The sequence below is a fragment of the Bubalus kerabau genome, chromosome 10 (genome assembly GCF_029407905.1).
Source record: "Bubalus kerabau isolate K-KA32 ecotype Philippines breed swamp buffalo chromosome 10, PCC_UOA_SB_1v2, whole genome shotgun sequence".
NCBI lineage: Eukaryota > Metazoa > Chordata > Mammalia > Artiodactyla > Bovidae > Bubalus > Bubalus kerabau.
The window spans coordinates 26,777,900-26,801,226 of record NC_073633.1 but is presented as its reverse complement, the minus strand read 5'-3'; the positions used below and the strand labels follow the sequence as shown (position 1 = coordinate 26,801,226).

The following is a 23,327-nucleotide window of genomic DNA, read 5'->3' as shown; positions in this document are numbered from 1 at the left end:
CTTCACATAGGAAAATATTTTCAGATATTTTTGCAAAACAGTATTTAAATCGATCATAGTGCTATTTCTACTTGACTGTGGCTGAAATATGTTGGAAAATATAATTTTTCAAAGCTGGAAACTTTCAGAATTCCAAACAAAAACCACACAAAATTTCCCTTTGCATTGATTGGATAGCCAATCAATCTTATGATTTTTATCATCAGCATTCCTAGCCCAAGTGGTTTCCTCATAGCTTAGTTCATAAAGAATCCTCCTGCAATACAGGAGACGTGGGTTCCATCCCTGAGTTGGGAAGATCCCCTGGAGAAAGGAAAGGCTACCCACTCCAGTATTCTGGCCTGGAGAATTCCATTGACTGTATAGTTCATGGGGCTGCAAAGAGTCGGACATGACTGAGCAACTTTCACTTACTAGTTCAGGGTTTTAGAGCAGGATTCATGCAAAAAACTGCCCTGAAATTTGCTCTTGGCATGCAAACTTTCAAAAGGAAAAATTATCAAGTGCTTGGCTCTTGAAACTAAAAAACATTTTCATTTTTAACGTATTTTCTCCTCTCAACAATTTTTAGGTCTATTACAATACACAAAGTCAAGATTTTGAATCTTTGGTCTCAAGTCTCATTAGATTTTTTTGCAATCTCCCTTTCCTGGCTCAATCAGATTCAACTTCAGAATTTATAACAAGAGGGTTATAAGGGGAAAAATTAATTTTAAAGAAGGAAAATATGTAACATGATATTTGAAACTATTATTCCACTGCATATAGAATTGGAGATTCTAATAATACAAATGTATGAATGCCAGTCTTGGTGTCAAAAAAAATTCCTTGGTGTTCAAACTCTTCTACTATGAGCTCAGTGCCCCTAAACAAGTTATATAATATACCTAAGCCTCATTTTTCTCATCAAAAAAGGGGGAAATAATAACCACTTGCCAGTTTTATGACATTTAAAATAAGATAGAATATATGTCAGGTAAACAGCAAAAATACCAGGACTTCTAGAAAAGTGTTTTTTGGAGAAAACCCACAAAGACAAGAGACAGAGCAGGTGTGTAAGTTCCCCAGTGGAAATTACAATTTGAGGCACCACCCACCAATCTAGCAGACTCAGCATCAGACCCTACGAAAGGATCCCAGTCTTGAGACATGGAGATTTTAAGCTGCATTAATGAGAAGCACCAGGTCTTACCCCAGCATAAAGGCTGGGCTCCATGATTATAACAATAGAAAGTAAAAACTGTGCCCTCCAGCACTGATCTGTCACCTCAGCATCCTTCCAGTATTAACATACATAATATCCAGGCTGGAGCTCTATATGAGGACAATTTCTTCTCTGGAAGGTTGGCTTGCAAGGAATCTGTTGTTCCTACCTCTCAGTCAGTGAAATCCACAGGCAGGGTCCCTAGCACATAGGCTGCCATAAATGTAGAATAAACTGGGTGGCCATGAGTTCAATGTGTCCAGTTCCATCACAATGCAGAAAGTATGTTTGTTCAGAAAGTATGTTTGTTCTCAGATTAAATAATGTATTCAACAAGTGTTTATTGAGTGTCCATTCTGTACCAGGCTATCTTGTAGGCACTTGAGATATTCCTATTAACAAAATGCTCAAAGATATCAAATTCATGGAGATTCCATTTTCATAAGCATTAAATATAATAAGTAAATTGTATAGTATATTAGAAGATGAATCTATGGAGAGGAGAATCCAGCAGGGTAAAGGGATTAGGTAGTGCTGAGGGTGGGGCACAGGAAAGTAGTTCCCCTTGAAATTTTAGATTAGGTGGTCAGAGAAGGCTTGCTGGAAGGATAACATCTGGGCAAACACTTGAAGAAAATGAGGGAGTGAACCTTGGGGTTATTTGGGGCAAGAGCTTTTCAGGCAGAGTAAAGAATTCAGTTCTAAGTTAGGAAACCCCCAATGTGTTCAAGGACTGGGTGAAACGAAGAACCACAGGAGAGTTTTAGAAAAAGAATAACTAACTCCCATTGTGATCCACACAGTCAAAGGCTTTGGCATAGTCAATAAAGCAGAAATAGATGGTTTTCTGGAACTTTCTTGCTTTTTCCATGATCCAGCGGATGTTGGCAATTTATCTCTGGTTGCTCTGCCTTTTCTAAAACCAGCTTGAATATCTCGAAGTTCATGCAGCACTTTCACAGCATCATCTTTTAGGATTTGAAATAGCTCAACTGGAATTCCATCACCTGGCATAGCTTTGTTCGTAGTGATGCTTTCTAAGGCCCACTTGACTTCACATTCCAGGATGTCTGGCTCTAGGTGAGTGATCACGTCATCATGATTATCTTGGTCATGAAGATCTTTTTTTGTACAGTTCTTCTGTGTATTCTTGCCACCTCTTCTTAATATCTTCTGCTTCTGTTAGGTCCATACCATTTCTGTCCTTTATTGAGCCCATCTTTGCATGAAATGTTGCCTTGATATCTCTAATTTTCTTGAAGAGATCTCTAGTCTTTCCCATTCTGTTGTTTTCCTCTGTGTCTTTGCATTGATCACTGAAGAAGGCTTTCTTATCTCTTCTTGCTATTCTTTGGAACTCTGCATTCAGATGCTTATATCTTTGGACATGGAACAACAGACTGGTTCCAAATAGAAAAAGGTGTATGTCAAGGCTGTATATTGTCACCCTGCTTATTTAACTTATATGCAGAGTACATCATGAGAAACGCTGGACCAGAAGAAGCACAAGCTGGAATCAAGATTGCTAGGAGAAATATCAATAACCTCAGATATGCAGATGACACCACCCTTATGGCAGAAAGTGAAGAGAAACTAAAAAAACCTCTTGAAAGTGAAAGAGGAGAGTGAAAAAGTTGGCTTAAAGCTCAACATTCAGAAAATGAAGATTATGGCATCCAGTCCCATCACTTCATGGGAAATAGATGGGAAAACAGCGGAAACAGTGTCAGACTTTATTTTTTTGGGCTCCAAAATCACTGCAGATGGTGATTGCAGACATGAAATTAAAAGATGCTTACTCCTTGGAAGAAAAGCTATGACCAACCTAGCATATTGAAAAGCAGAAACATTACTTTGCCAACAAAGGTCCATCTAGTCAAAGCTATGGTTTTTCCAGTGGTCATGTATGGATGTGAGAGTTGGACTGTGCAGAAAGCTGAGCACCGAAGAATTGATGCTTTTGAACTGTGGTGTTGGAGAAGACTCTTGAGAGCCCCATGGACTGCAAGGAGATCCAACCAGTTCATCCTAAAGGAAATCAGTCCTGGGTGTTCTTTGGAAGGAATAATGCTAAAGCTGAAACTCCAGTACTTTGGCCACCTCATGCAAAGAGCTGACTCATTGGAAAAGACTTTGATGCTGGGAGGGATTGGGGGCAGGAGGAGAAGGGGACGACAGAGGATGAGTTGGCTGGATGGCATCACCAACTCAATGGATGTGAGTCTGAGTGAACTCCGGGAGTTGGTGATGGACAGGGAAGCCTGGCGTGCTGCGATTCATGGGGTCGCAAAGAGTCGGACATGACTGAGCGACTGAACTGAACTGAACTGAACTCCCATTGAAGAGTCTTACTCTGGCTGTTGTGTTGAGAATAGACTACAGGTAGTCAAGATGAAATCAGGGAACTTCTCTGGTGGTCCAGTGGGTAAGAATCTGCCTTCCAATGCAAGGAATGTGGGTTCAATCCCTGGCTGGGGAACTAAAATCCCCACTTGTCGCTGGATAACTAAGCCCCCACTGCAACTACAGAGCCCATGAGCCACAACTAGAGAGCCCACACACCATAACTAAGACTCAACACAGCCAAATGAATAAATAACTATTAAATGATAAAAAATAAATGTATCATTAGTGATTCACTGATTAAAAAAAAAAAGATGAAGGCAGGGAAGACTGTTGTGTTAACATCAAAAGCAAAAAGTCATTAAGAAGGCACAAGCTTCCAGTTGAAAGATTAACAGGTTCTGGGGATGTAATGTACAGCTTGGTGATTATAAATAAAAAATTTAAATAAATTTTTATATAGTCAGAACCGGTGGTGTCTGATGTTCTTCTGGGCTCAGAGCCTTCTTCCATAAAAAGAAGCCTATTCAGGAGCAACTGGTGTCTCTATACTTGCCAGTGAAGAGCTGGAGACACATTGGATGACTACTGGGAATCCTCTGATTGTAATGATCTGTGAGTTTGAGGGGAAATGATAAAAAGGAGTCCTGATCTCAGATACATAAAGATGGCATCTCCCTGAGAACAAATACTGGAGCTTTCTTCTCTGTTTAAGACTTCTTGCTCAAAGTTGTGCACATCAAGGACTTGAGAAAATGATCCCATGTTGATGAGGGCAATGTGAAACACAGAGGAGAGGGCAAATGAAAATCCAGCACCCCTCAGTGAATCAGTTCAGTTCAATTCAGTTCAGTCGCTCAGTCATGTCTGACTCTGCAACTCCCATGGACTGTAGCACTCCAGGCTTCTCTGTCCGTCACCAACTCCTGGAGCTTACTCAAACTCATGTCCATAGAGTCAGTAATGCCATCCAACCATCTCATCCTCTGCCATCTTCTTCTCCTCCAGCCTTTGATCTTTTCCAGCATCAGGGTGAGTCAGTTCTTCACATCAGGTGGCCAAAGTATTGGTGTTTCAGCTTTAGCATCAGTCCTTCCAATGAATATTCAGGACTGATTTCCTTTAGGATGGACTGGTTGGATTTCCTTGCAGTCCAAGGGACTCTCAAGAGTCTTCTCCAACACCACAGTTCAAAAGCATCAATTCTTCGGCGCTCAGCTTTCTTTATAGTCCAACTCTCACACCCATACATGACTACTGGAAAAACCATAGCTTTGACTAGATGGACATTTGTTAGCAAAGTAATATCTCTGCTTTTTAATATGCTGTCTAGGTTGATCATAACTTTCCTTCCAAATATCAAGCATCTTTTAATTTCATGGCTGCAGTCACCATCTGCAGTGATTTTGGAGCCCAAAAATAATAAAGTGTGTCACTGTTTCCACTGTTTCCCCATCTGTTTGCCATGAAGTGATGGGACTGGATGCCATGATCTTAGTTTTCTGAATGTTGAGTTTTAAGCCAACTTTTTCACTTTCCTCTTTCACTTTCATCAAGAGGCTCTCTATTTCTTCACTTTCTGCCATAAGGGTGGTGTCATCTGGATATTTGAGGTTATTGATATTTCTCCCGGCAATCTTGATTCCAGCTTGTGCTTCATCCAGCCCAGCATTTCGCATGATGTACTCAGGGTGTACATGATGTAAGCAGGGTGACAACATGCAGCCTTGACCTATTCCTTTCCATTCACCTCAGTGAATGGCTGTATGATAAGGATCTCTGCTGTCTCATCATATTGAGTGACCTCCTCTATCTCTAGGAGATAGAGGCCTTTAGCATGACAATCTACATAACTTTCAGGGCCAAGTGCAAAATGAAAGTGTAGTACCTCATGTGCAAAACTTCCTAAGAATGTCAAGATGGCAACAGCAGAGCATTAAACAAAGCATGCAGCCTTTTGGGCGTAGGGTCTTATGAGACGGCACAGAATTCACACCCTTGAAGCTGGCCCTGGTCTTTAGTTTGAACTGCCATTATTCAAATTGTCCAGATACAGATGTTCAGACAAGAGCATGGAGAGACCTTGCATTAATCTGATAATAGTTCAACCTTGTGGAGTAGAGTTAGGGCAAATTAACTGTGCCAGTTGGTGTGGTACATCACCTCTCCACCTACCTCTGAGCTGGTGAGATGTACTTCTTCTTGGTACCTGAAGACTGAATATAAGTCCTTTACCTATGCTGACCCCAGCCATGGCAGAGTCCCAGGTACTAGGAAAGATCTATCTGCAGAAAAAAATAAATATATAAATAAGTTATTAATCAAGCCAAATAAGAGGCTGAATTTTACCATGAGCTGTTTTACAAACTCAGAAGGAGAAGCACTCACTGTGTTCCCCATAGGTGCAGTCTATGCAGGTACTGGAGGAGATCATGAGGGTGTGACCAGAGAACTGGACTTGTACCTGGACAGAGGTTCCTTATCCTCTCCCTGACCTTAAAATGTATGTTCCACCCACTCTTCCTGCACAAGCAACAACTTTCAAAGATGAAACCTTGAAAGAGCTATATGATGTTGAGACCCATAAACCAGGTAAGGCCTCTAGATGAATTTATAAAATTCTAATGGATGTGTTCAGAGATCTTCTCATCCTCTGGCTGCCCAGAACAAGCCTCATAAGGAAATTCCTTTGCTTATTAAAACTGCCACCTACCAACCTAAAGTGGTCCACCTCTTTATTTAGCCTCTCCTTGCCCTCCACATATGGGGGCCAGTTTGTGAACCTACACAGGATCCCAACTTACCTCTCTAGGTAACAGTTCAGTTTTTCCATCATAGAAGAAGCTATATCATCATAAAAAATCATTTAGCAAAGCCTGGGGCTTTTTGGTTGTCTTCTCTTCCAAGGCTAGGAGCAGAGATGTAAATAAGTAATGTTTAGAAGGGTGTAGGTTCTAGTTAAACCCCCAGGCTCTGAAATCAAATACTTCATTCACTCATATATTGATTCATTCATTTATTCCACAAATATTGAATTCATATTATTTGATGGACTTGATGGTGTCTCAAGCCCACTCCAGTACTCTTGCCTGGAAAATCCCATGGATGGAGGAGTCTGTTAGGCTGCAGTCCATGGGGTCGCTAAGAGTCAGACATGACTGAGCGACTTCACTTTCACTTTTCACTTTAATGCATTGGAGAAGGAAATGGCAACCCACTCCAGTGTTCTTGCCTGGAGAATCCCAGGGATGGGGGAGCCTGGTGGGCTGCCGTCTCTGGGGTCGCACAGAGTCGGACACGACTGAAGCGACTTAGCAGCAGTAGCAGCAAGCCTAGTGAATATCTATTGAATAAACTGTGAACTCAGGCAGTGGAGAGACAGACCTGGTACTAATTTTGGCTTCACCACTTTGAACAGTGCATGACCTTGGATAGTTTACTTAGGCTTTCTGATTATCTGTTCCATCATCCGTGAAATGGGAATAGAATAGTATTAACACCTTTTTATTGTCATGTGGAATAATATATGCAAAGCCTTATTTTTTATAATTATTATTCATTCCTATTGGTTTAACTAGACACTGAAAGGGCAGCATGTATCTCACAAGCCTGCACTTCTGTCTCTGTCACTAATTCAGCAAGAATCAGCAGAAATGTGAGAGGTTCACTCCATAGTCCAAGGTAGGGTGCCACTGTGTTTTATTTTTGTTGTGGTTCTTCCACCGGTTGAGAAGCACTTGTGTGTCTTGGCATCTCTAAGATAAGAAAGAATCAAATATGGAATCACAGTACTTGTATGTACCACTAAGGACCCAGTAGCTTTAATGACTTGTGAGTTTCACTTCTGAAAGAGAAATCACTACCGAAAAGCACAAACACCTCAAGCCAAAAGGAAGGATGTGCAACCACTGGCACAAACCCACAGCTCAGCCCTCACATACGTTGTGTGGTTCTTCCAGGACAGGGCTGCCAGTCCAAGCCAAGAGAAAGTGCAGCTCACCCCAGCCCCCAGGCCTGGAGCAGCCATGATCTCTACTTTCACCTTGATGCTTGGGATGTTGTTATTTCTGATGAGAAAAATGACAGCTTAAAACTGGCTGGATTTATAATTTCTCTTATCACCCATATTTATTAGTTGAATGCCATGCTCTTTCTGCTCATCATGACAAAAGCCTTGTTTTTCAGGAAGAACCATTGGAGACTCAGTGACCCAGGCAGGGGGCCATGTAACCCTCTCTTAAGGGATGCACCTGACATTGAACTATACCTACGAAATGTGGGTCTTCCTTCCTCTTTGGGTATGTCCAATACATCATGAAAAATGAAGAGAAAGATTATAAAGGTTTGCAGGCCCCTCAGGTTAGAAGTCAACGTCCTTTCAGTTGCAGAAATCCTCCATCTGAGCACCAGACACTGTTTTGTGTGCACTCTTGTGTGTCTTCAAAACCCTGCCCGTACCGAGCAGGGGACAAATTGTCCTCTAATAGCTCATTGATCGAACCTACAAGACCAGCAATGCAGGAAAGGAATGTTCTTTGCCATCAGTTATTTTAAAATATGTACCCTGTGATTTTCTGATAATACCCTTTTAATTAAAATGTCTTCTATAAATCAATAATAAAAACATTAATTTCTCTGGAGGAAAAATGGGCAATCTACAAAAAGAAGTATAAATGGACAGCCAATTTATAATGAGGTATACAAGTTCCTTAGCAGAGAAACATAAAAATAGATCATTGTGATTCATTTTCCACCTATTAAAGCAATGAAGGTTACACACACAGACACACACACACACACACACACACACACAATTATGGAATTCCTTCTCTGTTAGTCCAAGGACTTTACCCAGCCTTTTCCCAAATGGGCACCACTAGCCTTGAGCCACTCACTCTGAGACCAGAAATAAAGACTGCAAATAGTCAAGTCCAATGTCATCTAACCTCAGTGCAAGCTTATATACCTGAAGAGCAATTCTTTCAGCCCTGAAAAACTAGACAAAATGATGCCTAGGCTGGGGAAGGAAATAGAGAGAAAACAAGGCTTCAAGAAAGCCAGAAGAATGTTAAGAGATCCAATATCCCAACAAACCCTGTAGTTTCTTCAGGAAAAGACAAGAAAAACAGCAAAAATTTTGGAGCCAGAAATGTTAAAGACAGAAGTTTCCCTATTGCAAAATATTCTATCCAGGTATCCGACTTGGCCATGTACTACTCAGAGACACAGTGCCAAGGGCACCAGGGAAGCTGTGCAAAAACTTCAGGGGCTCAGGTAACAGGTGCAGTGCAGCTGGGAGCCTCTGACCAAGGAGCCCTGTGCTCTCTCACAGTCTGCCAGGATGTCGTTAGAAGACAGGGAAAATGAAATCAGCTATAATCGCTTTGAATTCCAGGGGCACCGCAGTTCTTTGACTGAAAATGGGTTGAGGGGAAAGGGTCTCAGAAATGGACCTGCTCTCAATTAAGCCAGCTCTCCCCTGTGCTTTGAGGCTTCCTTAAAGGATATTTAGGAATTAGGTTGTAATAACTTGCATCCCAGTCTTGGCCCAACTGCTTATCTGCTATGCAAATTTGGCCACATTAATTGGTGTCTCAGAGCTTTAGTTTTTCATCTGTAAAAGAGAAATAAAAATAATCACACAGTATAACATGGGGATGAAATGAGAAAAGATAGGCTAAAAGAAACAGATCAGGTCTCAAAGCACTATAGCAATTCTGCCCTCTTACAGCAATCTCTACCTAGTCCCGACCACCTAACAAGACTTACCAACCCCCTAGTTTACCACACCACACAGTCTCAACCTCCACCCCTGACCCAGGCTGTTGTGATCAATAAGTCGTATTCTCTCCCTTGAGGGCCCAATTAAAAAACTGAATGGAGTGACAGATAGATAGATAGCACTGTCTTCTATAGAGTGGAAGAATTTGGTAGTTCACAGAAATTATTATATTTACAACCAGACATCATTAATCTTTGTGAAGGTATCCCTGCTTTATATAATCAAAATAATATTTTGAATCAAAATAATCAGTATGGTATTCTACCTTTTCTTTTCCAAAGCAACATAAACAGAATATTCAAAGTTCTCTCAAACACTGGCTGCATTTTTTTTCTTTTTTTTTCTTTCTTTGTTGTTTTCTAAAACAACAAAAATAATAAGAAACACCCTTGTACTCAAAAGACTCAGCCTAAACTATTAAGTAATCATTCTCCAAACATTCATTGATCAGTTAGTTGAAAAGTGAAGAATTTAGCATGGACCAACACATTGGTAAGAGGATTAGAAAATAAAGATCATGCCCTCTTGAGAAAAGACTTATTGAACTTCTCAATGGGTACAAAGCTGTACAGGATTTGTGTAGGATTGAGTAGCAATGTGTAGGATTACTAATTTATCCCCCTGCCACCTTTCCCCTTAGGTAACTGTAAATTTGTTTTTGAAGTCTATGAGTCTGTTTCTGTTTTATAAATATTCATTTGTTCATTCATATCATTAAATTTTTATAAGATTCTTTTAGACAAAGCTGCTAAATTCAAGGCACTTTCTGTAAACTTAAATTGGCTCAAATGTTTGCAAGACATTTACTATTTTGTGTTTCATTGGGAAAATAATAAGATAATAATATCATGTATCATTTGCTGAGTGATCACAGGCCCTATAATACTATCAATAATGATAATAGCTAACATTTCTTAAGCACTTAATGTATGAAGTATTGTTCTAAGTGCATCACACACATTATTTATTTAATGTTTACTACAGCCCCATGAAGTGGGTACAATTATTAGCACCAAGGAAACTGAGGCACAGAGAAACTAACTAACTTGCCTGAGAATAGTCAGTAAGAGAGCCAGCTTAGAGTACAGGTGCTGCTGCTTCTGCTGCTAAGTCTCTTCAGTCGTGTCCAACTCTGTGCAACCCCATAGACGGCAGCCCACCAGGCTCCCCCGTCCCTGGGATTCTCCAGGCAAGAACACTGGAGTGGGTTGCCTTTTCCTTCTCCAATGCATGAAAGTAAAAAGTGAAAGTGAAGTCGCTCAGTCGTGTCTGACTCTTAGCGACCCCATGGACTGTAGCTCGCCAGGCTCCTCCATCCATGGGATTTTCCAGGCAAGAGTACTGGAGTCGGGTGCCATTGCCTTCTCCGAGAGTACAGGTAGAGTCCCCCAAATCCTGCATTCTCAACCACTATACTTTGCTAACTCCCACGTTATCTGTAATTCTCACCACAAAACCACAGTTTGGTATTGTTATCCTCATTTTACAGGAAACGGGACTGAAATTGTGGTAACTTCTCAAAACCCAATCCAGTTAGTTAGTGGCAAGGCTAATTAACACTCAAACTTAAATCTATTTGGCTCCCAACCACATTCACATTTCACTTTGCCCTTCTGTATAATGCTGCTGTCCATGGCTTCCCCACATGAGGGAATGGCCGCATGTAAAGATTCCACACAGAAAACTGTCCTGTTGTGTCGCACAATTTTATCCCTCATCCTGACTTGTTCATGGTCATCTAACATGAATTCATGTAAGGTATGCCTGTTAAATGATAGCACAATGTTGAGTTAGGTAGCTATAATGTTAGATCATATTAGGTGGATTGTAACAGCCAAAATAAAATTTAATGGTGAAACCTTCTGCATATATTTTTCTGAAAATTGATTGTGGTGTATAGAACCAGGGACCCTGGACTTACAGTATCTTTTGTGAACATGAACTGGTTGTACAACCCACTCATACTAGCTCAAGGAAAAGGAGAGTGTTTGAAAGGATACAGGTGAATCTCATAAAACCCATTTGCAAAAAATACAGCTAGACCTCACAGGAAGAAGAAAGCCATCAATTTGCTGTTCTTTCTAAACCTAGTTCTTTCAGAAAGTATAATCAGTTCTCTTGGGAGACCAGCTTCCACTGTAAGCCTGCTAGTTTCTGCTCCACAATAACCTGAGTATGAACCTACCTAGCTTTCATTTGCCAAGAGATGACTCTGACTGGAACTTAATAGGGTTTTATAGCTCTAGTGACAAATATTGTCTAACTACCATTTCTATACCCCTACTCCAAATTCGTAAGCCCAGGATTTACCCAGACTTGATATGTTATAGTCAGGAAAACAAGGTCACTTTTGACAAACATGACCCTAGATTCATCTCTTAAAGGGCACTTCCAGTGGCGGGGATACAGGCTGGAAAGGAGTCTCAAAAGTAGAAAACAACTATAAGCTCAAAATAATATCATGTGAAGAATCAAGGATGTCATATGAAGAAACCAGGGATGTTCATAAGGAATACTTTTAAAAACCAGAACAGAGCTGTCCTTGGGTTTTCAGAAACATACAATACAAAGTGCACAGGTTGTCACCTACTCTACTTGGTGTAGCATAGCCAGCTGAAGCCGAGGAATCACTGGACTTCCAGTCCTCATCTTACCCTAACTCCCAGGGCACCAAGGGCTGATCCTGACTTTGGTTCCAGTTTCGTCTTGGTGTTTTACATCAGAGTGTTTGGCCTACATCATGAACGGCTGTGTGTGATGCCACTAGGTGGCAATGTGGACGTTTTATTTAAAAGACCATGGATGGTTTGCTGTACAGGTGGCCCTACAAATAGTGCAGACGTGTGCATTTGTGCTGCCTTTGATGGGGTGGAAATCCCTTTTGATTTCTAAAGTAAATGAGGAGAACTTACAGCAATAATAGACTCCTTTGAACAACTAACATATATTCAAAATTCTGTAACAGAGACCTGTGGTAAAAATGGTGAAGACCCAGCAAGTTTCGTTGGCTATTCTGTGGCTTCAGTTACACTGTAAGTTGGGGAGTTTCTGGATATGGGAAGATGAAGAATAAATGGATATTTTTTCAAAATTCTGAAAGGGATAAGGGATTCCCAGTGACTAAATTGGAGTGCCCTCTTGGAAATGTGTAAGGAAAGAAATCTGTAGAAATGCCGCACTAATGGTAATATTCTCTGCTTGCCAATGTCTTTGAGAACAGGGGTAAGCGGTAAAAATGGAGTGGAGCCGAGTCCCCAATACCTGAGTGCCCAGGAAGGAGACCTCGTCACAATCAACTGTAATTACTTAGAAGGAATGACCACTTTACAGTGGTTGCAACAGAATCCTGGAGGAGGCATCATCTCCTTGCTTATTCTGAGCCTAGAGATGAAGAGGAAAGGAAGAGTAAGTGCCACAATAAACAGCAGGGAACGTTACAGCTCCCTGAACATCACAGCCTCCCAGCCCACAGACTCTGCCATCTACTTCTGTGCTGTGGAGACACAGTGCTCTGCAGACATCTGGAACCTGTACCCAAACTCTGAAGCTGAAAGGCATCATCTCTTCTCATCCTTGTCTTTCCATATTCATCTGTCTCTTTCATCAGACCGATGAGACTCCTTTGACCAACTAAAATATATTCCAAATGATGCATTTCAAAAACTTTTTAAATTTAAGATTTCCCCCCTGCAGACCACCCCTAATCGCTAAAGCATCATCACCAAGTATGTTAACTAGAACAATATATGAGCTATTGCATAAGAAGTAGAATATACACTCTCTGGAGCTAAATTGCCAGGGTATAAAAATATTGGTTCCACCTCTTGCTAACTGGATGATCTTGGTCAAGTTACCTTTCTATATGCCTCAGTTTTTACTCAATTATTTAAAAAAAAAAAAGGGAAACCGTTAACCACAGTACCTAACTCCTATTTGTGGGATGACATGTGATAACACATGCAACGTGCTTGAAATAGTCCCCAGTCCATGTACATGCTAAGTTGCTTCAGTCATGTCTGACTCTTTGTGACCCTATGGACTGTAGCCCACCAGTCTCCTCTGTCCATGGGATTCTCCAGACAAGAATACTGGAGTAGGTTGCCATTCCTTCTCCAGGGGATCTTCCCGACCCAGGATCGAAGCCACGTCTCCTGCATCTATGGCATTGCAGGCAGGTTCTTTACCACTGAGCCACTGGGGAAGCCAGTCCATAGTTAGTATTATATAAGTGGTAGATATTATTAGTAGTATAATAGATTCAGATGCATCATAAGTTTACTAATACTCACTGATGTGTTAATACCTCAGATCTTTGGAGAAATGAATGGGATGTAAATAACAAGCACCTAATGATGCTAAAGCTGAAACTCCAGTACTTTGGCCACCTCATGTAAAGAGTTGACTCATTGGAAAAGACTCTGATGCTGGGAGGGATTGGGGGCAAGAGGAGAAGGGGACGACAGAGGATGAGATGGCTGGATGGCATCACCGACTCGATGGATGTGAGTTTGAGTGAACTCCAGGAGTTAGTGATGGACAGGGAGGCCTGGCGTGCTGCAATTTATGGGGTCGCAAAGAGTCGGACATGACTGAGCGACTGAACTGAACTGACTGAATAATAATTTTAGCTTCCAAATTCTTTTCTAATAATACCCATCAATTATTGACCTTTTTAAATCATATTAGGAAAAACATCAAATGGCCTTAGAAAACCTTGTAGAAGGATAACTTTATGTTTGGTTTGAGTGGGAAGATAAAAAACTGGGTAAAGTGGCCCTGGGGAAGCTCAACAACTGCTTTGGGAAAAATACAGATTCTAAGTTTCTCACATGGAGAACTCTAACAGAAAACTGCGTTTATGAAAATTCATGAAACAAATTATCAAACCCAGTGGGTCTCACTTGTTGGTTCTCTACTTTAGCTTCACCAAGAATTCCTTGCATCATTATTCCTCACCCTCAGTGAAATTCTTAACATAAGCATGAGAACTATTGTTAATAGGGATTTCCCTTCCCCAGTGGCTCAGCAGTAAAGTATCCTCCTCAATGCTGGAGACACAGGGGATGTGGGTTCGATACCTGGGTTGGGAAGATCCCCTGGAAGAGGGTATGGTAACCCACTCCAGTATTCTTGCTTGGAGAATCCCCATGGACAGAGGAGCCTGGCAGGCTGCAGTCCATAGCGTTGCAAAGAGTCAAACACCACTGAAGTGACTTAGCATGCACGTACTATTGTTATTATTGTTCTTGTTGCTCAGTAAAATAATGCACACATTAACTTATAACTAAATCTTTTTCTTTTAAAATCAAAGATTTTTTTAAATCAAAATACTACCGGCACATATCTAAAAAGTAAGAGGCATTACAAAGGTCTGTTCTCCCACTCCCATCCCATCAAAAAAAAAAACTACAGCAATATGATGTTCTACTCCCACTGTCAATCCAACTCCATTTTAGCAGTTTCTAAGTTATACGCTTTCTCCTTGATTTGTCAGTATTAGATATTATCTACCTATGGCTGATTTATGTTGATGTATGGGCAGAAAACAATACAACATTGTAAAGTAATTATCTTCCAACTAAAAATAAATACATTTTTAAAAAATATTAGACATTATCTACTGACTTTATTTTATGGTAACACATCATCACTCTCACCTTCCTAACGTGGTTATATCACAATATGGAGTTAAACTGATAGTCATGACAAATATGATTATGACCATGTCAATACTGTCACTGTCCAGCCAAAATGAGTACAGTGATTACATTTCCTTTCTAGTACAACTGAAAGTGAAAGTGAAAGTCACTCATGCATGTCCAACTCTGCAAATTCTCCAGGCCAGAATACTAGAGTGGGTAGCCTGTCCCTTCTCCAGGGGATCTTCCCAACCCAGGAATTGACCTGGGGTCTCCTGCATTGCAGGCGGATTGTTTACCAACTGAGCTATCAGAAAGGAACTTTTAGTTAATAATTGCCTCATTTTTTTATTTGTCCTATATCAATTTCCTATTTATTTTGTGAGTTCTTCAACAGATTTTTTTAAATATTTGTGAATAATTTCTCCCAAATGCATCAAATATATCAAGTAGAGTATCCATTTTTTTTTCTTTTTTTCCTACAGATTCTCTGTTCCTTGACCTCTATCATCGGCCCTGTGTGAACTAATCACTCTTTGACTTTGTTGCACAAATGTTATCCTAGGACTTTTTAGCATTGCTCACCGTATTGGTTATCTTGCATCTTGAACCTCATGTATCTTCATTTTTTGGTTCAGTCCTTATTTTGGATAAAACACATTCTCTGAAACGTCTGTAATAAAAGCTGCATGGGAATTTTCTTCCATCACTCTTTGCATGCCTGAAAATATCTTTATTCTACCCTCACACTTTATTAATATTTTGACTGAATATAAGACTTTATGTTGAAATTCTATCAGTATTTCCAGTATTGGAGAAAAGAAGCTATTTCCATTGGGTTTTTTAATGACAGGGAAAGTACAGAGCACTTCTGGTGACTTTCTCAGTATTTTGAAGGTAGCATTCGACTATTTCTTTATATCCAGAGTTGCTGTTAAGTTCTTGTACTGGAAGAGCTCATCGCCCATTTCGTTCAGAAGACATGTGCAGATGAGGGCTTCCGTCATGGCAGAGAGGTCACAGTTGGCAGACGGGCGACGGTCTTCAAAGTAGCCTTTCTTCTCCTGGCAAACAGTCCGAGGGATGTGGATGCTGGCACCAAGGTTGGCTACACCGGCAGAGAAGTCCTTGATGGTGGATGTTTCATGGAATCCAGTTAGGCACCGGGCGTTGTCCAGGGCCCCCTTGGGTTCGTAGGCTCAGATGTGGTACTGCTGCCCCTTGCTTAGTTTCTCAGTGCCCTCCTCAGTGTACTTCAGACCATTCTCCTCTCAAATGGCCTTGGTGCTAAAGTTGGTGTGACAGCCGGCACCATTCCAGTTCCCAAGAATGGGCTTAGGATCAAAGGTGGCGATCACTCTGAAGTCTTCGCACACATGATGCAAGATGAAATGGGCCACCCACAGATGATCTCCCATGTTGACTCCTTCACAGGGTCCTATCTGGAATTCCCACTGCGCAGGCATGACCTCGGCGTTCCTATCCCGGATCTTGATGCCTGCCTGCAAGCAGGCCGGGTAGTGAATCTCCACAATGTCCCTGCGGTAAGCCTTGTCCGCTCCCACACCACAGTAGTATGGATGTTGGGGCCCAGGAAAGCCGTTGGAAGGCCAACCAAAGGGGTGCCCATCTGTGCCCATGAGGGTATATTCCTGCTCCATTCCAAACCATAGGCACTGGTTGCTGACTATGTCCATTATCCGTTTATAAGTGTGCCTTCAATTGGTGTCAGCAGGCTTTCGGTTGTACTTGAAGACTTCACAGAACACCAGCTTGTTGGGGTCCTTGTGGAAAGGGTCCCGAAACATGGCATCAGGGACAAGATACATGTCACTGTAGGCGTCTTCAGACTGAAAAGTAACTAGAGCCATCAAAATTCCACAGGCAACTCTTCTATACACTTGGGCTCAGAATTCAAGGTTCAGATCTTGCAGTGCAGTCCTTCTCCAATACCGTCAATCCAGATGTACATAGTTTGGACTTTCTTGCCCTGAGGTAGGGCCATGGACACCTGCTTGATGCCTTTGTTCAAGTGGGAGCTCGCCAAGGTAGCCATGGTGGAAGGTATTCCGGGCACCAAGCAAGCAGAAGAGCAGGCAGCGAGAGCCAGGTGAGGAGAAGAGAGGCAAGGAGGCCGGGCGTGCTGCTTAGACAGCCTGCTCTTCTCCCATTCTAGGCTCTGCGTGTTTGTTCAATAAATATTTATTGAGGGACTGTTTTGGACCAGACAATAGCCTAGACATTGTGTACACAAAAATAAACAAGGCAAAGTCCCTCCACCCATGAAGCTTATATCAGTATGATGCAGAGAGGGACATAAGAAATACAGGAATAAACAAATTCACTCATTCCACCAATATTTACCAAGCACTTACTATGTATCAGGTATGTTCTAAGTCCAGAAGATATAGCAATGAACAAAATAAACAAAAAAGCTTCTCCCATTGAATTAATGTTCTAGTGAGTAAATGAACAAGGTATACCATATCTTATAAATGTTCAGAGGAAAATAAAAGAAAATTATAAGACAGAGCAAGAGTGGAGAACACTTTCATTGATTGGTCAGGGAGAAAAAGTCTCTGATATTTAGGCTGGCATTCAAATGAAAAGAAAGAACAGGTCCTGCTAAGAAATGGGGAGAAAGGATTTGGGGTATAGGGAAAGCAAATAAAAAGCTTTAAAATGGGAGAAAGCCTGGAATTTTCCAGGACTAGGAATGAGATGAGCAGAGTGAATGAGAAAGAAGTTGGTGTGAGATGTTTCCTTGAGGTGTCACATAGATGCTTACAAAAGCCATAGTGAGTAAGACTGGGATATCTACTAATAAGTATAATGAGAAGCTGCTGGAAAAGGTAAATAGGCCAGTGACATGGTTTCATTTACCTTCTTCAAAAACATTACTTGGTTCTGGTATGGAAAGTAGATAAAGAGAGGCAGGGAGGCAGAAGTAGCAGAGGGTAGTGGGGAGGAGACCATTTAGCAGACTGTTGAAATGTTGAAATAATCCTTGTAAAAAGATAGTGATTTGGACTAGGATGAAAAAAAAGGAGATGAAAAGAAATATGCAAATATGAGACATATTTGACAGTGATATTAACAGAACTAATTTATGGTTTAAGTGAGTGAGAAGGCAAAGAAAAAGGAGCAGAACTAAGAATGATTACTTGATGTGTGTCCTAAGCAATTAGGTACATTTGGATGTGACTTCCTGACATAGGTAAGACTCAGTTCAGTTCAGTTCAGTTGCTCAGTCATGTCCAATTCTTTGCAACTCCATGGACTGCAGCACGCCAGGCCTCCCTGTCCATCACCAATTCCCAGACTTTACTCAAACTCATGTCCATTGAGTCAGTGATGCCATCCAAACACCTCATCCTCTGTCATCCCCTTCAATCTTTCCCAGCATCAGGGTCTTTTCCGATGAGTCGGTCCTTCAAATCAGGTGGCCAAAGTATTGGAGTTTCAGCTTCAACATCAGTCCTTACAATGAATATCCAGGACTGATTTCCTTTAGGATGGACTGGTTGGATCTCTTTACAGTCCAAGGGACTCTCAAGAGTCTTCTCCAACACCACAGTTTAAAAGCATCAGTTCTTCAGTGCTCAGCTTTCTTTTTAGTCCAACTTTCACATCCATACATGACTACTGGAAAAACCATAGCCTTGACTAGACAGACCTTTGTTGGCAAAGTAATGTCTCTTCTTTTTAATATGTTGTCTAGGTTGGTCATAACTTTTCTTCCCAGGAGCAAGTGTCTTTTAATTTCATGGCTGCAGTAACCATCTGCAGTGATTTTGGAGCCCAAAAAACTGGAACAGGTTTGAAGAGAAATTACGATTTATATTTTAGCCATATTGGGTTTATGATACCCATTAAATATCTAAATGAAGATGCCATAGAGAAAGTTCAATAAATGAGTTTGGAACTTAATAAAGAGATCAGGGATAGATCTAAAACTTCAGCTGTCATTGACATGTAGACAGCATGTAAAGCCAAGGGACATGGGGAGATAGATTTTCTGGGAATAAATAGGGTTAGTGAAGAGATGAGAACTTGAATCAGATTTGGGTACTATGACACAAAGCTGAGCAGAAAAGGGAAAAAACACAGCAAAGAGGACCAAGAGGTAGTGACCATATGGCAGGGGAAAATACAAAGAGCCAAGAGAGGGACGTGTATAACTGAAAGAGGGGACTGCCGAGAGGTTGAGCAAGATAATAACAAAGGTGACCACTGGATTTGCAGCAAGGGAGTTCTAGTGCATTTGGCAGAAACAGTGTCCTGAGTTGGGAGGATGGACAATGAATTGAAATTGGTTAAACAAAAATAATGTGGCACAATTGGTAAAGAATCCACCTGCCGATGCAGGAGACACCAGAAACACAGGTTCGATCCCTGGGTCAGGAAGATCTCCTGGAGTAGGAAATGGCAACCCACTCCAGTATTCTTGCCTGGAAAATTCCATGGACAGAGGAACCTGATGGGCTACAGTTCATGGGGTCGCAAAGAGTTGGACACAGCTGAGTACACAAGAAATAAAGAGTTAATGGGAAGTAAAGCTATAGAAGCAGAAAAGAGAGTTCATTTGAGAAATTGTGTTGGGAAAGAAAGCAGGTAAGTGATAGTTGAGAACAAAACAGAGGTGAGGGAGCAGTTTACTCTGTTGGTTGGTTTGTTCGTAGAACAGTAGACAACAGGGTACATTTTCAAAAGGTAAAACAATTTTAAGGTGTTCCTTTACTGTTACTATTCATAGAAACTCATATCTAATTTATAAAACTAAAGATGTTCATGGATTATATCACTAAATAAATGTAAATGATTCGTTTGCAGAAGAGTGACCTCTGGGGGATTGCCTACATTCTTACTTGTAATTTAACAGTGTTTTCTGCATTAGCCCTGAGGTTTGAGTAGCTCAAGTTTAAATTTTTTTAGCTGAATTAGCATATGTCTTGGTTACATACCTTATTAAGGCAATACCTAAGTCTCTTCTAGAGCAACAAATGTTTGAAAAATTAATGATGACTGTGGGAAGACTAACATTGTATCAGCCAAAGTGAAGTTCTGGGCGAAAGGAGACATTTTCAGTCATTCTCCAATAAAAGTCATGAAATATCTCTTTTTCTAAATAAATTCAAGGTAGCACTTCAGAATTATATTTACCCTCATTGAAGTCACTGCAGTTGAAAGGAAAGACTCAAAAGAAGCAAGACCAAGCAATCACTGCTCCCCCAGTGTCTGTCACAAAGTATGAGACAAGAACCCTAGAGGCCCCAGGCCCAACAAGCAGTGCCTGCCCATGGCACTACTCCAGAGAAGGCCAATAATATTTTATTCTGTGTGATGGCAGCTTCTGGAATTTTGCAACAGAAAGGCCAAGTCATCCAGATACTGTTGACCCTAAGAATGTAGCCCACAATCCTAGAAAAGACCTTAAAATAAACAGCTGGTGTGTACTCACTCGTTGCAGCTTGTGTTTTTCTTCCCACTGACTTCTGTCCAGGTTTGGATTCACTACTGCTCTATTAGATGTTTCTTTTCCTTTAAGTATTATTTCAGAGCAGAGCTTTGTGATAACTTGAAGTGTGTCTGTGTATGTGTATGTAACCTTCATTAATATTTCATAACGAATTCTCACTCTATTCTGACTTTTTTTAAAAGGTTCAGATCAGGAAATAGATTTTATGAATTAAATATCTTTGTTTTGTCTTTCTGCTAGAAGTCACAGTGTACTCTTGGACAGAAAGATCAGACTATCAGAGGATATAAAAATTTACCTATGAGATTGCCTTATCATTCTGGAGAAGGAAATGGCAACACACTCCAGTCTTGCCCAGAGAATCCTGTGGACAGGGGAGCCTGGTGGGCTGCTGTCCATGGGGTCGCACAGAGTTGGACACAACTGAAGCAACTTAGCATGCAACATGCATAGCATATCATTATAATGCTTAGAAATACCACTGATTAGAAGTACATTCTAAAGGAGATCAGCCCTGGGCGTTCTTTGGAAGGAATGATGCTAAAACTGAAACTCCAGTACTTTGGCCACTCACGCGAAGAGTTGACTCATTGGAAAAGACTCTGATGCTGGGAGGGATTGGGGAGGAGAAGGGGACGATAGAGGATGAGATGGCTGGATGGCATCACCGACTCGATGGACATGAGTTTGAGTGAACTCCGGGAGATGGCGATGGACAGGGAGGCCTGGCGTGCTGCGATTCATGGGGTCGCAAAGAGTCGGACACGACTGGGCAACTGAACTGAACTGAACTGAGAAGCTACATAATGGACAGCATGACTTAAATTTGTCTGCTAGTCATGAGTCAGAGACTTCATACTTTACACATGCATTCCAACAGTACAGTCTGTAATACAGAGGGAAATTCTAGATGATCCCTAACAACCTCTCCCAGCCTGAGAGATCTACATTTGGCCTCAAGCGTTAGCTATTTGAAAATAAATCAAGGATTCTGTGGCCACTGGAATTTGGAATGAAATTCAAAGCACATTTGAGGAAGCGATGTTTTTCATTTAGGCAAGGAAGATTATAACGTTTGTAAAAGCATAGATTGCATGGGTCTCTTTTTTAAAAAAATGTCATTTGCTCAAGATATACAGTCAGGAGACAAGGAAAAAGAATGAACAAGTGTTGAAAGTCCATTTATTCAGACTATACTTCAGATAAATGGGTCCTGTCAGATAGTAAATAAAAGCATCTTCCAAAGAGGTGTAGGATATTGGAAAAAAGTCGCAGGACACTATTTCATACTAGCCTCCTGGATATCACAGTCATATTCTGCTATTAGGGAAGACAATATATATTTTCTTAGTTGTGTGTTCTTTTCTTTGTGAAAGCCTTATTAACCAAACTGATCTATCCAAGCACACGAATCAGTGAAAGAGGACAGGAACAGTCAGCCAGAGCTAGCAGGACCAGCTAAAAGATACTCCCTTCCATCAGGCCGAAGAATTGTATGACTCTGTGTGTCCCTGATTCTCCTTTGGTCGCTCTGAACTCAAATGTGAGAGCTTGAAACCTTTATGTTTCAAGGGATTGGATGCTGAGGGAATTAGAGGCTAAATTACACTGACTGCATCCCAGTTCCATCCACAGGCACACGCTAATCAATGTGTATAAGGCTGGATGCTCAGCTCAAAGGTTTCATTCTGCCTCACCTACCACTTAGAGAGGCCATATGATTTCGAGCCATTATATTATTTTCATGCTTCTGGGAATCATTTTAGCTATTTATCCTTTCTGCTCTGGCACATTAAATTATGTTCTTTGGCTCTCCACTTCCTCTTCAAACTTCCTATGTTTTCTCAAGTCCTGAAACATTGCTCCCTTCTCCAGTTAAAGAAAGGGGTTGGACTCCTAAACCCCATTTCCACATCAATGACAGACACTCATCAGTCTTTTTCATTTCATTTGTTGAAGTCTTCCAACATTTCAACTATTAACGAAAGTTTAAATCTCTTCATTGAAGTCCTAAGATAATGAATCTTATCAATACATGAATTTCTTCTGATGAAGAGACAATTTTAGAGCAAGTTGTTCACACACAAAGCAGTAAGGCACAAAGCCAGCCCTGAGACCATGCTCTATGGATTCCGTCTGGGGGAAAGACGCAAAAGAGGATCAGCTCTAAATACATCATTGACTTCCATAACAGGATCACAGTGGGAGTGAGAGGGTCAGTGGTGACCTGGAGCTAACAAAGGCCAATGACCACCCACCACCACACCTCCATAACCTTTTCTCTCTCTCTTGTCTTTTTTCTTGTCTCTTCTGTTTGTCCTCGAGACCCAACAGAGTTCTCCAAAAGCCTAACAACCTCTGCTAACCTCAGACATGGTTCTGTTTCCAAAGCCTTATCAAGTCAATTCTAATTTCAAGCCCCATTTCCTGATGAGAAACCAGTGTTGAAATTTCACAAAGTACAAATGAACTTTTAGAATATCTTTCATTTTATGGACAGTTGGAATGACAGAAAGCAGAAGCAGTAAGATGTAGCCAATGATGTCTTGGCGGGAGGATAATCCTAGCTCAGGCTGGAGTTGAAGCTGAAGATGAAGCTGTCTCTTTGGGTTTTTTCTGTGTCAAAAATGGTTCTGAAACCTAAGCTGTAAGAAAATAAATAACAACTAGGCCCTATGATTTGGGGCCAAATAGAAGCAACCACTTTGGAAAAAGGGGGAAAGACCAAAAATGTTAAGAATCAAGAAGGAGAAACCTGAATGTCTACCAACAGAGAAAGTGATTTTTAAAATGTTGGCTCATCTGTACAATGGATACAACCACTACAAATCATATGATCTGGAATTCTGCTTCCAGCCAACATAGAAAAAAGAAGACCAG

At 41.0% G+C, this 23,327-nt stretch overlaps 1 protein-coding gene and 1 pseudogene across 1 annotated transcript in view; one reads left to right on the top strand and one right to left on the bottom strand.

The window, feature by feature from the left end:
• Window positions 1-23,327, top strand: part of LOC129621090 (T cell receptor alpha chain MC.7.G5-like) — a 378,238-nt gene that overhangs the window by 19,459 nt on the left and 335,452 nt on the right. The gene's annotated exons all lie outside the window — the stretch shown is intronic.
• Window positions 15,877-17,024, bottom strand: LOC129620710 (glutamine synthetase-like; annotated as a pseudogene).